Source organism: Monomorium pharaonis, chromosome 5, assembly GCF_013373865.1.
Source record: "Monomorium pharaonis isolate MP-MQ-018 chromosome 5, ASM1337386v2, whole genome shotgun sequence".
Classification (NCBI taxonomy): Eukaryota; Metazoa; Arthropoda; class Insecta; order Hymenoptera; family Formicidae; genus Monomorium; species Monomorium pharaonis.
This window is the reverse complement of record NC_050471.1, coordinates 1926413-1944764: the sequence shown is the minus strand read 5'-3', so window position 1 is coordinate 1944764 and position 18352 is coordinate 1926413. Positions and strand designations below refer to the sequence as shown.

The following is an 18352-nucleotide window of genomic DNA, read 5'->3' as shown; positions in this document are numbered from 1 at the left end:
GTGTATCAAGCTTGATTTCTCCCAGCGGCGAGTGCAAAGAAACTTTGCGGAAATATTAATTTTCCGCGACAAATATTCCATTTCGCCGGGCGCCGGTTTTCCGCGGAGTTCAGTCGGCGCTAAAGGAAAACGTCGAGGGCAATTAACGAGCCAATTCAGATAACGGCGCCGTATCCCCGGTGTTGCTCAAGGTGCAAAATCGATTAAAGTGAAAAACGGTCAATATGTTAACTCTACATTCAACAAAATATTTTACTAGATTTACATCTTTACTTTCGTGATGTTTGACTAACGCGTATTTGTCACAACGTGTCTTCGTAAATTCGTTTTCCTCGTCAAGTTCTGGATTAAAAAATATTCATGTCATAGCGACTATTATTTTTTTACCTTTTGTGTTATTATTAGCATCGCAGTTATCATGCACAAACTTCATTATTAGCATATTTATCTCACAAAATCGTAATTTTAACAAGACGTATTCTATTTCAAGGGAGCGCGTGCAATTTATTTTATATAATACTCTACGATCGCTCTACGTATTCGGTTATTCCCGGTGTACAATGGGCAAACCATTCATGCAACTCGGTCACCTCTTATGCAATGTCCGAAGCAGAACGGCATTGAATTATGCAATATCCGAATTCGGTCGCACAAGTTGAAAGAGGCAGCCTTGGGTGCTTTTGACAGACCTGATCATCCGATAACTGTCCTCAGCTAATCAGACGTGCATCGAACATTTCGTTTGTCGTTACATTTCATCGGCTGGCGTTATTAATTTTCGTTACCATCACGCGCGCGCGTTTTGTTTCTAAACCACCGAATTCGCGTTTTTCCGCGATGTCAACGCGGAAACATTTGCAAGAGACAGACAAATGCGCGTGTAATAACGTTAACACATCCGTTACGAGCGATTGTCATGGGGCGAGAGAGAACGGGAGGGAAGGGTAGGGCGTTTAATTAGTGGACAATCAGTTATAGCGTTGGTTGGAGGGAGGGGGGGGAGTCCCATTCCGATTTCGCGCGATTTAATCAGGGCGCCGATCAAACTGCACGGCGTACAATCGCGCGCAGGAAGTTCCAATCCGCGCTCGTAATCGAATCAGCGAATTGTGCATGCAACTTCGGCGTTTTCAAATCGGGAACGTCAATGGAACAATTTAATCGAGAGCCAGTCGAGAATATGATGCCTATAACTGGTAGTAATTCATCGCGGAGGATCGATTTCCTCGCAAAACCGAGATACGGTTCATCGGTTATTCATGAATTACGCGCGGCTATCGCCCGGGTTGTCTAGGTGTCGGGCAGCCTCTCTCGTAATCTCAGCCTCTGTCTGCGAGCTAGAGGGCCATACGCATTCCCTGTACCCACCTTACACATTGTCGATCGGTGCGTCACAGCGCGGCGACGTTCGCGCCGTGATGATCTCGTGCGGCGCGAAGGCGTGCGCCCGAGTACCCGGCAGGTAGTAGACGAGGCAGGAGACCCCGACGAGGAACAGGAAAAACAGGAACACGAGGTCGAACATCAGCAGAGAGTTCAAGGTCATCAGCTGCATCGTGCGCGTACAACTCGCTTCACCATTACACGCGTGCACCCACGCACCAGCGTCTACCACCGCCACCACCGCCACTATCACTACCACCACCACCACCACCACCACCACCGCCGCCGCCACTACCTTCTTTTCTTACTTCATCACGCGTCTCCAAGTTCGACGTGTTCACGACGCGACGTTTGCACGAGCGAAATTTGTCACGAGCTTCGGCGTTCGTTCAGGCTGCGAGTGTAGCGATCAACAATTTTTCATGAACATTTGTATAAAACTATGTTACGTCTACGCGCTGCATAAGTTTTGCGAGAGCTTTATGAAGTTTATAAAAATGTATGTCCCATTTGTACGTCAATATTAGGGAAGAATTTATAGCTGCGTGAAAACATTGGCTTGTGTTTAAAAAAAAAAAGTTGTTTTTTTCGTAGCGAAAATTTTACGGCGAGGAATTCTATTTATATCTGTTTATGAAGAGTTTCGTTGGTAGTTGTATTGTTTGAAAGCACGTACTGCAAATACTTGATAAATCCTCTGTTGAATAACAATTTTACTTGGAAACACTTAGAAAAAATATAATGAAAATGTTTTAGACTATGTCATTAAACGCCATTAAAACACTTCGTGTTCATTAAGACGTAAGAGTATCTCATAATCAACATCCTAAGCGTTCCGTTCATAAATAGGTAATTAATTAAATCTCTCTAGAGATCTCTCTGTCGAGTAATCGTCATTTAGACGAAGCGTAATTTTATTTCTCGTAAATAGAAACCCACTACAATGGAATGCAAGGTGCAGTATTATGAAAATTTTCACCGATTTCTTAAATCCAAATTCTCAAAGACAAAAGTAAACGAAAGATTTATTTTGATATTATAGTTTTTAGCTCTGTACAAAAATTAATTTACCCCTATACAGAAATCTAACAATACTTAAATTCTTGGTGAAAATAGTCTTACGTTGAAAGTTATAAGCGTTCGAGAAGATGTTGCACGATGCATTTTGAAACGTTACGTTTAAAGGATATTTTAATAAAACATTCCCCGATTATTGGCAAAATTCTAAAAACATCACACAACACTTCTCGCCAACGCCTATCAAACATAGCCGTGAACATCTCATAAACAATTCCATGTTTAAATTTCCATCTCATAAACACTTCGGTGTTTTAAAAATCCAATTTGAACATCAACATTACGGCAAACATCCGATAAACTTTCAATAAACAGACTACTTTTGGTTGTCCGAACTTATTACATTTTTACTGGTATTTGCGCTGCTGAAATAAAACGTAATGGCATTTCATTCAATTTGACATAATGGCGTTTTTATATACTACGCCGCGATACGGAGCGGAGAGCAATTAGCGGGCAATTAAAAGTATACTGAAACACAACGACGAGCGATGGAAATAGCAGAGCGGTTTTTATGCTTCTTCTTTTTACCCTCATGGAGTTCGGAAGTCTTTTTGAAATCGACTCGCGGACAGAGAGTTATGCGGCACCAACGGTGGCAAGAGCGTGCCGGGCGCGGCCGTGATAATTGGATTTCTCACGAATTATTATCGAAAGTTAACAAAGCCAGCGGCGCGGCGCCGAAATCGTCGAGTCGAGTCGCGCGTATTACCGTCGGGTAGGAATGTACGCGCTGATATCGGCGATTATAGATAGTATTTTCGTACTGAAATGAGCGCGGAATAATTAGCCTCATTATCGATTCTATTTATCTATACGCATTCCGTTTACATGGGGACCTACGTCATTTCAATGGAATTATCATTGATTCCTTTGATTCATATGGAATCAGTGCGCGATCCGTTTCATTCCGCGTGAGTCTCCACGATAACCATAAAAGTGTAATTTAATAAAGTGCGATTTCAAAACTCGTCGAGTTTGTTGTGTCTTTTGCAGACTTTGCCTTATAAATTAATAATTTGACTTGTGTGAACCCACTTTAAGCAAAGTAAAAAAGTTTAGAATAGAAATGAAAAATCGGTAAACTTGATTTAACTCATTAATATTAATATTAATAAAAATGAATTGAATGTAAATTCTTTGTGTGTGTGTGTGTGTGTGTGTGTTTGGGCTATTTATGCTATATTAACAATAAAAAACTATTTTTGAAGTTACAAGATATTAGCATATAAAGTTATGAAGAAAACAGCAATACCTTAAAGTGGAATACTACAATTTCATTTGAAATCCTTATAATTTCTAGCTTTTTGAAGTACAAATGAAAAGGAAGATATCAAGGTAAACAGTAGATTTAATTTAATGCATATTTATAATTTTGTTTCTTAAAATCGAACACTCTAGGTTCATAAAAAAGTATAATAGACAGATTTGATATATTTATAATTAATATTTCGGCTATTAACAATATTTTGAATTTTATCTTGATCTCTATCATTGATCGAATTACTCGACCGTGCAAGATATAAGCTCCATCGTGAAATAATTGCCACTAGGACCTCTCAAGAAACACAGCAAGTAAAAAACAGCGCTCGAAAATCTCATTCAGCTAAACGTATATCTGAAGGAGACGAAAGAAATCGGCGGCTTTCACAAACACAATAGCCACGAACCGTTGGTTGCAGAGCTAACAATACGGGAGGAGGAAACGATTTAAGCCGGAAGTCAGTGACACGACCAGACCGATCAATTTACGATTAATCGTCAGTTCTGCTCTCAAGGCATAATCCACTTCGAGACTTAAAGATTAAAAGGGATACTTAAAAATCATGGATTGCACTTCAGGGAACAGAATGTATAATAAAATGACGTTACTTGCGTAGATTTAAGTGAGATTTGTGAAGAAGTTAAATCATGTACAATTTATAAAATTAAATTATATCGTATATTAAGTTATATATGTATGTATAATTAATGGTAAAAAATATTTCAGTTTAATTTTTTTTATCTGCGACAACGTTATTAAGTTTCAAAGTTTAATTTACTTCTTTCTCTCGCGTTAAGTGGCCAATCACGGATAAAAGATTGTCCCGCATCGAGGTACCTGTGCGCGGCCGAGTGATTTTCCAGTTACGCAAATTTTCCAGTATCCGGCAGTCCATTCAGTGTGTCTCGCCGGCGACATGACTGACTACCGGCGGAAATTTACGAGATGACATAATTTCCGTGCAGCCCGCTGCCCGCCCAAAAAGGCGAGCCTCATCTTCGCGTCAGTTGCCCGTCCATTCATTGAATGCCAGGGAAAAATTCATAAATCATCGACTGCGAAAACGCGAAGGTCGTAGATCGATTTTCGCGGGTTATCTCGTATCCTTCTACCTCCGATACCAAATTTTTCACGTTGCGTTTGTTATCGGTCGTCGCGAACTTCCATGAATAAGAAATACCATGGCGTTATATATCTTGTAGCGCGATTTAAGAAATTGATTTAAAAAATTTTTACTTTTCAATTACCAATTATTATAAGTAAATCAAACAGTATTGCAATAATCTCTCGAATACTTTGATTCTAATTTTATTTCAATTTCTTTCTAACGGATTTGTTAACGATCGTTGTAGAGTGTATCAACGGTATTTGGGAAAAAGGATCTCGAAACTGTTACAAATGAGATTCGTACCTCGTTTTTTTTCTTTTATTTTCTTCATTATTATAATTAAATTTAATTTTATGCTTTTTAATTATACCGTTATATATAAACAATGTAATATTTTTCGTAATATCTTACGGAATTTGCAAAATGAAAAAGTAGCAATTGAATCGTACTTCAAAAAGAGATACAGAGGTACTTTTACATTAAGTAAAGATGTAGTCACGGACGAACGGAAAGGAACGGGAAAATAAATCTGCTTTCCTTCGTCAATACGGCGGCCCGCGAGGAAATAAAAGAGGTACGCCTAATAAAATTATTCCATCAGTGGATTCAACTTTTTTTTTCCGAGACTTAATTCCGCGTGGATCAGACGGAGCGTTCTTAATTTGAACTTCGTTCCGAGAGAAGCAGCTCTCTTCCTTTCGCTCGTCCGCAAAAAGTTCGGAGATTTCCTCACAAGAAAGATTCTCTGTGATACCGATATTGCGCATTGACGACGAACAAGAAGGGAAAACGGGAAATGTCATATGCGTCCGCCAGCTGTTACGTGTTTTAAAGCTCAAAAGCGTGACGCGCGTGTTTCACGACATGACACGTGCTCCGTTGCGCAGCATCTCGATAAATGGGGCACCGCTATGCGACAGAATGGATTGCGTCATGATACTCGGAAATGACGGTCCCTGTCCGCCGCGTCAGTCTATCAATTTTCCCTGTTTACGGAAAAGGAAAATAGAATATTTAATCATGAGATACGAAATGTCTGCGGGAGGAAAAGATACCTTTTAAAAGCTTTTGTAAATTGTTTTAGGAAAGATTTCTGTTATTATTCTTGTATTCTTTAAGGATGTTTTAAGGAACATTGAATATTTATTCGAGTTTTATTAATGTATGTAAGGAATTCGATTTAATTCGTAATGCTACGTTCCCATACCTCGTTGTCAAATTTGCAAATTAATACTATAATTAAAATGCGATTTTATATAAGAATAAAGAACAAACAAAAAAATAAACCAATAAGAAAATTGTTGGTTTTTATAATTTTATTATTTAAAATATTTTTTACATATTTATGTATATTAGTATAATTAATATATATTAGTTTTATGAAATCTATTGTCTGATGATAAAATTGTCCTATCCATAAGGTTAATTACTGTATAAGTTTTATCGGCAAACATAGAAACGACATTAAAAAAAAAAAAGAGAGTGGCCATTCAGTCGTCAGGACGACCAAATATCGAACGACCATGTATGATTTAGATTGGAAAACTCCGCGAATTTTAGTGAAAAGAACAAGGGAAAAGGAGAGATTGCCGAAGTGTTCTTCATTAAAAAGAATATAAACACAATCAATCTATAGAAGAACACGAAAAGTTTGAATCCTATTTACAATAGAATAATTAAAGCCGCTTAATATTGGTTTCTCATTATCGTCGTGTTGATATTCCTTTGTTGCTTCTAATCTTTTGACGCATTTGTAACTAACAATAAGTCCATGAGATCTCTCTTTTACGAATCTGACTACATTTGTAATACTTTTAACTTATTGTTTGGCTAAGGAAATACATAATATGTGATTTTTATCTTTATCGTATATTTAGAATTCGACTATTATGAATTCGCTGACACGAACATATGTTCCTGTTGTGCTTTCGTAACGTCTTGTTTAAATTAATCGAATTGTTCACTTGAAAACGACGCAAATTAAAGGTCGAAACGCGTGCTTTTTATTTAATAAATATTTTATGCCAGTCGACTAAATAGTATCGACTAAAAAGTATCGACTAAACAATCTTACTTATTTCCTGGGGACAATAAGATTAATTTTATATCGTTTATTATGATTTGTATTTTACTGCGATACGTTGTTATGATAACTCGTATTAAGATGTCAGTGTGGTAGACTTAACGTATTCAATGGATGATTAATACATCGCAGTGACGCGTAGAATATCGCGGACAATTATGCTTGATCGAGTGCAAAAATAAAATCTTCTTATCGTTTTTAATTTTTTTTTTTTGGTCGCCGTTAATGCCGAGCGGGCCGAGCAGAGAGGACCGAGCATGTCCAGCATAAATGTACTTAACGAAAAGAGAAAGTCATTCGTGCAAATGTAAGTGCAGTTCTGTAACGGCGCTTACTTAAAGCTAAACCGGAAGTGGCACTTTATTTCCATTGAAATTTGTTTAATGTACCGAGAAAGTGGATTAATTTTCTCGGTAATAATAATAATACAACTTTAAATGCATTTCTCCGGCGGCGCGAGTTCTCGCAAGTTCGACACAAAGTCCCGGTAGTTTCTCTTGTCTTTCGCGAATAGGAATATTGCGAACCGATAGAAACCAAGTGGGATTTATGCTAATTTCAAGACCGGGTACGGCATAGATCGCGCGGTAAATGACGTGTGAAGGGACTAGATAGAAAACGTTGTAATGTACGATATTGGGTTTTGCGGCAAACGCGGCTTTAAAGCGCGCGAAAATAGGACGAATAGCAGCGGCCGATGATACCCGATGAAAGGGTCCCTAGTGGCCTCGCTCTCTCTCTCTCTCTCTCTCTCTCTCTCTCTCTCTTTTTCTCTTTTTCTTTTTTCCCGTTTCCCACTACTTTTTCCTACTTCTCGAAGAAATTCGCTGGATATCGAACAGGAGAGAAGAGACGCAGGAAGAGAGTACGGAATGGTTTACGCCGCTACCGAGTAGTTGCGACAGATATAGACCACGAGATAAACGACGTATTACCGGTATAAAGCAACTTCCTCGACGCACGGCGACAGCTATACCTGTCAGCGTGATGTACCATTGCACTCATATCTTTCCCATAGCCTCTTTTCTCGATCCAATTCAACGGAATCTGCGGAATACGTGCGCGTTACACATAGCATGGGATATACCCTAGCACGTGTACGCGGAATATGATGAGATACCGCCAACATCGAAAATTCGAAAGAAATCTTAGAAAAGAAACGTGAAAGAACGAGAAAGAATGAACGCTTGGAAGTGTGAATTGTTGTAAAGCTTCAATATTGCAGCGCAATACATACAAGTGTATCTGAACAAGTGTCAAATATTCTGTAGATGTATTTCCATTGACTAAACATTAAAAGAGTTTATGTAAACATGAGTCTCGAAACCTTGTTTTTGAGATAGGAGAAATTTTTTTTGTGAAACATCTTGAAAACGACGTGATTGAAAAAATGTTTTAAATTTTAGAGTTTCGAAGAGTGTATGAAATCAATAAATAGTGATGAAATCAATTTTTGAAAAAATTGACTTTTTTTAAAATTATATGGGGATTATATAAAGTTCCATTTTTTTAAAAATAGAATCACATGATTTTTTTCAGTAATATCATTCCTCTAGTTATTCTGCACATAAAGATATTGAAAAATCAATAGTTTACAGGGTACTTTTATACCTTTATTCTAATATATTTTGACAGGCCTCGTAAACCATTGGTTTTTTTTATAGCCTTATGTTAATACTTTTATATGCAGAATAATTAGACGATATAAAAAATTATATAGTTCCGTTATAAAATGTAACTTTTATGTGACTTGGAAAAATTGCTTAAGCGAAGAAGAACGCCACTTTTTAATCGAGGTGAAGCTTGGTACTTAATAATATTTATAAATTTTTTCTAATGCAAACTGCACACTGATTATTTGTCGATCTTGAAACACAGTTCTAAACGTGCAAAAAATATATGTACATATATGAAAAATGTAAGGCTATTTTGTTACGTAGCGTATTTAAGTTTTTACAGCGAGATATCGTTAATTTTCTTTGCCTGTGAAATTGTCTGAAATATTATCAAAACGGAAATTTAATCGACCACAAACGGATCGATATCCGATATGTTTGCGAATTTCTCCCTTCTCCTTGATTATTAAACCTTTCGTTTATAACGATGTAGCAACCACATATCCATTAGGTATATTGCGTTTATCTCGCACTTTCGTGTAATCGTTGCATCATTACGGTGCAGCTGTTGAATTCGATACTAATTGATCGCTAGGTAATTCTGATCTCATTTGATAATTTGATACGCATCACGTGCGAGAAGTTGCGCATTTTCCGCGCGTAACAACACGTGATTGACTTTGATTTTGTTGTTTAATGGACCATTCAATTTTCGCGACGGTCCAATCTGGATTTTATTAAATGGCTTTCCTGCGGTCGTATTTTTCTTTCCCCTTTTGGCTTTCGGTTCTTATGCTTTGGTGAGTCTACCTCCGACAAACACGCGCTCGCGTCGACGATAAAAGTGGCATTTTTCGCGGTTTTTCTTGCGAGTAATGGTAACACGAAGATCTTTTTCTGAATGTTAAATTATTTTAAAATATTTCCGTTAAAATAAATCTGCGCGTTTTGTAGTTTTTAACGTATAAATCAGTTTGAATTATTACTCAATTATGATTTATATGAAAATATTTTACTTAGAAACGAAATATATAATTTGACAGTAACACTAAGTCAATTGTGTATAATTTGACTATGATAAATATAATTTTAAAAATTTGTGAATCAATTATTATCTGTAAGCATTAGAAAAATTTGTCTAATGAAATTACTACTTGTCAGATTAATATAAAATTTAAACCGTCTATGACGAAATTGTTCTCGAACGTAGTAAGGATGGGATTCTCGGTTCAACTTTCGGAAGGAATTACGCGCGACGGTATTCCCGAAATGGAGCAGGCAGACGGAACGTAAGAGGAAAGTTTTCGCACCCGAGACGCGTCGTTTCTCCGCGGACGCGATTAAATATGGTACACATGGGCGTATCTTGGTGTCACGGTCGGAGTTGCGGAAACGAGCGTGGAAAAAAGTGGCTGAACGCGCGCGCGAACGCGTTAAACGAACCGCGACGTCATAATTCCCAACGCGGTGGATATCGCGATAATTTAATTTCGCTGGAATGAAAGATAGCGGCGCCTTCACAAAGTAGTTCCGACCTTGCAGCGCGAGGAATTACGTCGTGCATTCGCGCCGGGGCGCGCGCAGGGCCCCCCTTCCGGCGTTCCGCAAGTCGCTAAACTGGGAAGCAACCCGAATTCCTTATCGAATTTCCAGTACATTATTCCTCATGGAAAATTACAATTCGCATAGCGGGAATATGAGTCATGTTAACGGAGCCAGAATAGAACGGCAGAAATTATTAGCAGCATTGACAATGTGCGCGAATACGAAATATGGAGGAGCCAACTGTCACGATGGGCATAGCTATGTGTGAGTACGAACGATATACATATTTGATACACGCGCGAGAGTAAATGCGAGATAGGCTTTTTTCATTTTCAAAACACTATGTAATTATTCATACTAAAATTTTTATTGAATAAGTTTATAGAGAAAAAGTTATTATACCTTATCTTTATATTATACCCCATTTAAATTAAACCATTTTTTCTTATTTACTTGAAATTAACTCTTTTTTTTTTTAATATAGAATGCTTTTTGCACGTAAATTGTCTGCGATTTGATCCTTTATTTCGTTCGTTGGAATAATAGTGTGCCATTCTTCTATCTAATACACACACATACACATATATGTTCAAAACCGATGAAATATATTTTATTTTTCATCCCGACGTGGAATTGACGACAAATCTCGTTTCACATGAGAATATCCTTCTTTACTTTGCATGACGATCAATTGCAACGAAGTTTTTATCCTGATTTTTTTCTTTTTTACGCCACGACTGACCCGATAATTAATCCCGCAATAACAAATCCTCTTTTAGGAAATTGTATTTTTCCTCCAATGGAAATCTCTTCCGCCGCGTCGCGCAGCAATAATCTATCCTTTCACCTTTATCATTAATTTTAAAATCTTTCATCAACACGATCGGTCCTCAGTTTCTAACACGGCCACAAATTGGATTTCTTACCGACGTAAAATTTATTCTGCCTCCACGGCGATGTATCGCCTTCGTCAGCTGTTCCTATATTACATCGCTTTTTACATCGTTATAACACCGATAAAGTCTCACAAATTCGATTTTTCTGTATTTTTTATAAAAAAATTTCCGTATAAAAAAAGCTATCTAAATTTCAGAATAATTAGTGATGGAGAACTCGTCGGAAAAATTTCGTCGCCCAAATTTCTCTTAGACGATGTTTTTACACAACTTGTGACTCGTTAGGGAAAAGCTGAAAGGAGCCTGGCGTCTCGTGTTGCGATTAAAAGATCAAAAAAGAAGAAAAAGAACGAAGATTGTCGTATAAATTGCGCGCGGTGGCGCAACTGCATGCATAACTGAAGCATAATCTCAAGAAAGAGGGAGAGAGGGTTAAACCTTTTAAGAAAAAATTAGTCGACAGCCGAAGATAAAAACGTTAATTTGCCGGGAATGTCTATTTGTACGGTCTTTGTGGTCATTGGCTGAATATCAGCGATTCTTATCCGGTTTTCTTTTAAACATTTGTTAAAAGGAGAGAACTACGACTGCCGATAGGAAATAATATAACGCGTTGGTGTTTTTGCTCAACTGCGCGTGAACCTTTATCGAGAAAAATGGAAGGAAGTGTCACAGGTTGTTTCCGGTTATACGATGATCATGGATGAGAGTGGATGAGAATTTAAGGGGATCGTCTTCCGTAGTTCGTAATCGTTCCCCGCGGAAATGGTGTAACTTATGGAGGTTTACGAAGATAACACCTGCCGCGAAAATGGTTTCGGTATATTTTATCCTGGAGGAATTCTTCCTCTCCGCGGAGGAGCAAAATATTAACTAATATTATTTAATCAATTTTCATTTTACTTCGCCGGATATAATATCGTAATATGTGGATTTTTAGATTATGGGAAAATGGGGAAATAATCTTTTGTACTCTTTTGGATTAATAACTAAAAATAACATGCTTCTTACCGTCGTTAATATTAATTACATAATTTAATATATTAACTTATTAATAAACTCATTAATTTAAATGATATAAAAAAGCTTACTTTTATGACACATTAAGCACATTTAACGAGCTTGGGTATATTTTATTTATTAAATAATTTTTGAAAAATTTAAAATTTTTATATTCAAATTATATATAAAAGTTTCTTGCCGTTATGTATGAAAGTGACAAGAAATGATTATGCTCTTAGTAACTTATATTAAGAAGTAAATATCAGGATATCGTCGTCTGCGTTGCTCCCATTAGTCTCTTCGCGACGATTCATCTTCTCTTAAAGAGAATGAATCGGCAATATAGAAAGTGAATTGTACTGGAGAATAAAAAGAATTTGAGTGGAAAAGAGAGTATATTTATATTCTGAATGCATTCTTTCTCATATTTTTATATATAATCATATTTTATCACAATTTGACATTATTTCAGATTTATTTAATAAATTAACTAATTCGATAAATAACGTTATCATTTTATCCGTTATTATTTTTTATTTAGAAATAAAAATAGTGTAAATAATGTAATTTTTATAGTTGCTAATTATTTAAGAATTTATCTTTTTCTCATAATCAAAATTAGACTAAAATCAAGAATTTTTTTCGTTATTTCTTTCAATTTTATAATTTAAAAAATAAATTGCAGTCGAGTAAGAGAAACTTAAAGTAATTATGAAACCAAACTGTTGTACTTTGAAAAATACACTTATTACATTACATTATCGTCGAATTTCTTGAATCTACACGGAAAAAAGTTTGGCACTACAGTAGCACCAACTAGTGTAACAGCTGTACGAAATGAGAGTGCGCTGTTGTACTTCTCTTTGGCACGGCAGTTCTCTCAGTTTGGGAGCCCTGCTGTCCCAATCGGGAGCCCTGCTGTCCCAATCTCGCACCGCAGCATTCCTAACCTTAAAGTGCAGTGGTTGCCCCATCAGGGTGGGGAGAACAGTTCTCCCGGCGCTTAGTGCTGCCAGTTACCCAAAACTGGCACTCTGTAGTCCTAAATGCGAGGTGGCGCTGCACTACCACCTATGATGCAGCAGTAGTGCCAAACTTTTTTCCGTGTATATGGAATCTTTGCCGTTGGATAGAATGTAACAGCAAAACATAATGAAAGGAAAAGGATAATTCTTTCTGCTGGAGCTTCATTAGGAACGGCAATCGACTTACTGGTTTTAATGAGGTATTGCGACTGATGGGGTTACGAATGAAGAGCTTCTGGATTTCATTAACAGATATCTGCTTTGTTTGCAGCAGATTTTGCAAATTGTGCACAATTGCATTAATCTCGTTTCTCTTTGAAGGACTGACGAACCTTTCACATTTTCAGAATTTCCACCTACAAGAATTAGTTTATAAATTTTACCCGTGACTCGGAAAAAATGTCATATGCGATTGCGGGGGAAAAAGCCTTATTGCTATATGAATTAATCGTGTATTCACGAAACGGTTTATTTACGATACGTTGTAATAAAATTTGTAATTCAATTTTTCCACTGCCCTTTACACAAGGATTTAATTACATGCTTTAATTAGTTAATTACAACCTCTTTCGTATAAATGGCGTATATATTCAGCAGCATTCGCAAACTGCGCTGATCCGGAAATACGAATGTTTCCAGTCAATGAATCGATACGTCAAAAGCAAGTCTCGTAGAAACACCATTATGAAAGTTTAATATTATTGTATAGTATTTCATATTTTTAACCGTACATACTGTACCGAAATTATGTTAAATTAAACTGGCGAACTCAATACAACTCTTTTATGATGTTATTATTGCAGCCGATATGAATATTGCTAATATATACGTAAACACATAAAATTCTCCAATATTATCATCAATTGATATAATTCGCATATTTACTTCTTTGTCATTAATACTTTTTGAATAAATCACAATTCAAGCTACCTACATTGATCCGGTTAAAACTGATACAAGAGAAGTTCTTAAAGAAAATTACGAGATAAACAAACAGTGCTTGCTGCAATATTGATTATGCCGGAGCCCTTTAAAAGATATAATGCGTCTGTAGGAAAATAATTAAAGTACGTTATAAAGGAAGAATTTTGCGCAACAAATATCGGCATACCACGTGCTTCTCGATTGCATAATCTGTTTTCTTCAATTTTCATCATTATATTATGAACTTTAAATAAGTTATTTGAAGTTAAACCTCTATAGTGAAAAATGTTACTTTTATAGAAATTATTGTAATGAATATCAAGTCCAACAAATTTAAATATTTCTTCACATATAATTACTTATTAAAAAATTTTTTTTATATTTAATAAAAATGTATTTTTCTATTAATATTATTTTATCGAATTCTTCATTTTATTATTTGAATATTGAAAGTATTATAATTCAAAACCTTCATGCAATTATTTCAGAAAAAATCGGTTTTGACAAGAGAAAAGGTTTTACATGGGAGATAAGCTCGTTAAGATATTTCTCGTAGAATGATAATCCATATTAATACCTGCTGTTTAGGTTTTTTTCAATCTAATTTTTTTTACAGTTTTCTATTTTCTCGCAGTTTTATACTAGCACTTCCGGGCGCAAATATCCGCGATTACTGGGATCTATGTTCTATTGCACGAACGTTACGTAGGAGTGCTGTCAGCTGTGCGATATTACGGAAATTTTGCGCGAATCGGTGCGATACATGTCTATCCGATTTTTATCACGCCCGCGCATCACTTCGGACGTTCCAAAGTGAAGAATATTGTTCGCTTGTAACGACGCTGAACTTTGAACTTTGAGTCGAGAAACTGCAACGTGCGGTCTATAGTGAATGCAAAAAGGTGGAAACGATATAATTCGATTCAGATTCGAGATCTATGATATTTTTAACTCGCACGAAACAAAATTCAGTCATCGTGATTGCCACTTCTTCAAGTTTTAATTCAATTTGAGTGATCTTTGTACGTGATATAAAAACCAATGTCATACTCTCTAAAGCTCGCGGAGTGAAACGTACTCTACTCTTACAAAAAAAGTACGAATAATAAAACTTCTCAGCAATAATAATCTGCCACTGACCAATTTATTGTAGCCAGTAATACTTTTTTGTCGGAGTAATAGAGAAAATTAAGCTTGTGCGAATTATTCAAGTGATTTGCCGCTCTAACAAGAGTTTAAAATAATAATTCATACAGTAGAATCGTATAATTTTACTCGTCCAAACTGCAAGTTTGAAGGATAGTAATCGCGAACGGAGTTCCACGTGGTATCGCCACTTAATATCAAACCTCCTAAGCGGAATTGCGATCGCTACGCTTACGCGACATCGGAGTACCTTGACGCACTGACTTAGAGATGGCTCTCTGCATTTTCCGTACTGTCACCGATCACCAGCCCGATCGCACTCTTCGACGAGCGATTACTTTTGCTTTCAGTGCAAACCAAGCACGAGCCGAGGTAACACACGAGACGAGGACGAGAAAGAGAGAAAGAGAGAGAGAGAGAGAGAAAGAGAGAAAGAGAGAAAAGTCACGAAAGTCCCACAAAAATCAAACCGGTCCGGGTTTCAATCCGAAGCCGATCTCGATTTTTTTTTTCGCGAGATTCCTCTCGGCGGACGCGATTTCTCGCCAAGTCTCGTGGCCGGGGGTTGCTTGCGACGTGAATGCCAGATGAATACTGGAGGCACGTCACATCGGGCGCCGGGTTTAACTCCCTTCTACGTGTGCCTCTCATCCCTCTTCCGGTCCCCGCCAGCATCCCTCTCCCCGCTCCATTCCTTCGTCGGACGCGCATCCACCCACGCAACTGTTGCGCCCCCGCCCGTTTCTGATCATTCCTCAGCATTTCGCCGACCGTCGTGTCGACCGTGAGCGCATGGGGTGGTGTGAATCGAGCCACGTGGACGATCGATCGCGAATCGCGATCGTGCCCGCGCATTAAAGTATATTCATGCAGATGGATTGCGAGTTAAATGCGATCAATTATCGATCTTTTCGACCGCCAGAAGCGTCGTTAATGAAATTAATAGCGATATCGTTGCTTAAAAGAATTAATTAAATATATCGACCTTTCGATATTTCAAGCGCGGTTATAATGCCGCCGTAAATTTGATTAAACCGTCACTTTTAGAACAATAAACGATCTCAGAGCGGATACTAATTTAATTAATCGACTTTCGGCTGTGAAAGCTGGACTAAGTAGTTGCTGATTAGGTAACAATTTAGTGAAAAATAGATGTAGCAGTTTTATAATATTAAGTAAACTTTATAACTCTTGACAAGTTAGGAGTTAAAGTTTTTAACACCCGGCTTTTTTTTTACAGTACACCGTCGCCAACAGACTACATCTTACTTTAGTTTGCACTAAATCTGTCTTAATTGCTTAGACGAGAACTTCTGACGCGAGAGCACAGAACCGTAATTAAGACGCCCATCGGCAATCAACTCTCGAAATGTATGTCAGTTGTCGATCTCTTGGTAATTTTCTGTCAAATGAACGATTCATTCGCATTTATCAATTTTAACAATTCATTAATAGATTTTGTTATGGTGTTTAATAAGTTATTACAGTATACACGTTATTTCACACTAAAATATGAATTGATGTAACAAATCATTATATGTAATGCCAGAATGCTGGGTGTTTTTTATTATTTTTCCTTAATTGCTTTTTTATCTCCACTTTTGTGACATTTTAATATTTTTTACGTATTGTCGATAACATTAATTTTTATCTTGTAATTATAAAAGAAATATTTAACTGATTATTTTATTTTTTTAATAACTAATGTTACTTTTTTAACAATATTTTTCTATAATCTTATATTGCAATTACGTTAGATAGTGAAAATTGACAATGATTATCGCCAAATCGATGATTGTTTCAAAAATTCAATATTTATTTAGCAATTTATACAGAAAAATGTATATTGTTTTAAGAACATCTTTATTTTTGAAATAAAAATTAAATATTAAAATAGGATTATATAACATTGAACAAACATAATTTGTTTACATGAAGAATTAGTTTTATAAAAAAATATATATTCTCATATTTAATAATAATTTTCATGAATTGAAAAAAGTATTGAATAGAAAGTAATAATATTTTTAAACCAAGATTTTTTTAAATACTATTTTTATCAGAACAATTATATTGTGCTTTTAGATGACTATTATGATGATAAAATAAAAAATATTTTGGTAAAATTATTAAATTTTTCAAAGAAGATTAAATTATATAAGCAGAATATAAGTTGCTTACATATGAGGCAAAGATTGTTGAATAGAATAGGGTATACTTAACGATGATTGTTAAATAGAATATATTATCAATGTGATATTAATGTTTTCTCTGTGTTGAGAGTTTATATTATATTATTTAAACAATAATATAAACGCCTCTGCGTTAAAACGATAAACGGGAGCGGTTATAAAAAAAAGGGGTCGTGAAAAATGTGTTAATCGATTTTTGCAGGCGCGAGACCGAGAGCGTGCGTTGATGTTCTCGCGCCGTCGAGGACGACGACGACGACGATAATGTGCACGTCGTACTTTGTAAACTCGGCTCGAACAATGCATAAAACACGTCGGCGCACGTAACTCGCCTTCGCCTCCAACTAATTAGCCTAGATTTATTAACGGCAGTTTTGTAACGGTCGTAGAATTCTTACGGCCAGTAGAATTCTTCCGTCGAGGCCGCTTAATTAATTACTCTGCCGTAGGGCAAGAGATGGTAATAATGCGTTTCTAATTAGTCGCGTTCGCGCGCGCGTAAAATACCTACGAGCTTGCAACCAATGCGAGATAAGATAGGGGAGGGATAGGTGGGAATGTTCAGAAAAGATCGCGCGCGCGGTTAGATAATTTTCCTCCGTCGTTATTTTTTTTGTATATGCTTCTTTGAAGAAGTGTGCGTTGATTGAGGAAGTTCCCGATGAGGTGAAGGCTTAAATATCAGATATCGGTGGTAAAATCGACTAGCATTAGATTTGTATCGGTTTTTTTTTTTTGTAATTTCAAGCGTAAATTACACACCTCTCTCACAGCATACTCATTAATTAAAATTGCATATTGATCCGACGGACGAGCTGTTTTTTAGTGTGAACGGATTCATTCGTCGGAAGGAATTGAACGTAATGGCTTCTTTTTCCCATGTGCGAAAATTCACCGGTAAAAACCGCCGGGGATGCGAGGTATTTCCACTCGCGAAGTCTCTCACTGCAGTCAATCTTGACAGTTCTCGAGCGGACCCGCGCGTGGCCTCCGAATAGAATGTGATCTCGGAGATGTACGAGGTGTGACGTCCACCGACAATTTCATGAATAATTGAACGTATGCTTTAAGCAGACCGATCGTGACGTATT

At 36.7% G+C, this 18352-nt stretch overlaps 1 protein-coding gene across 3 annotated transcripts in view; it reads right to left on the bottom strand.

Annotated features, from left to right (window-relative positions):
* LOC105834222 overlaps positions 1-18352 on the bottom strand; it is a 94865-nt gene that overhangs the window by 49432 nt on the left and 27081 nt on the right. The window contains exons 1-2 of one of the 3 annotated variants that reach the window (XM_012676538.3): positions 15320-15814; positions 1369-1777 (exon numbers count right to left, since the gene is read on the bottom strand). The exons of 1 other annotated variant lie outside the window; for it this stretch is intronic. The gene's annotated coding sequence lies outside the window, so the exon portion shown is untranslated. Of the gene's footprint in view, positions 1-1368; positions 1778-15319; positions 15962-18352 lie in introns of those variants that run through there. One more of the 3 variants, XM_036287196.1, reaches the window with a different exon arrangement.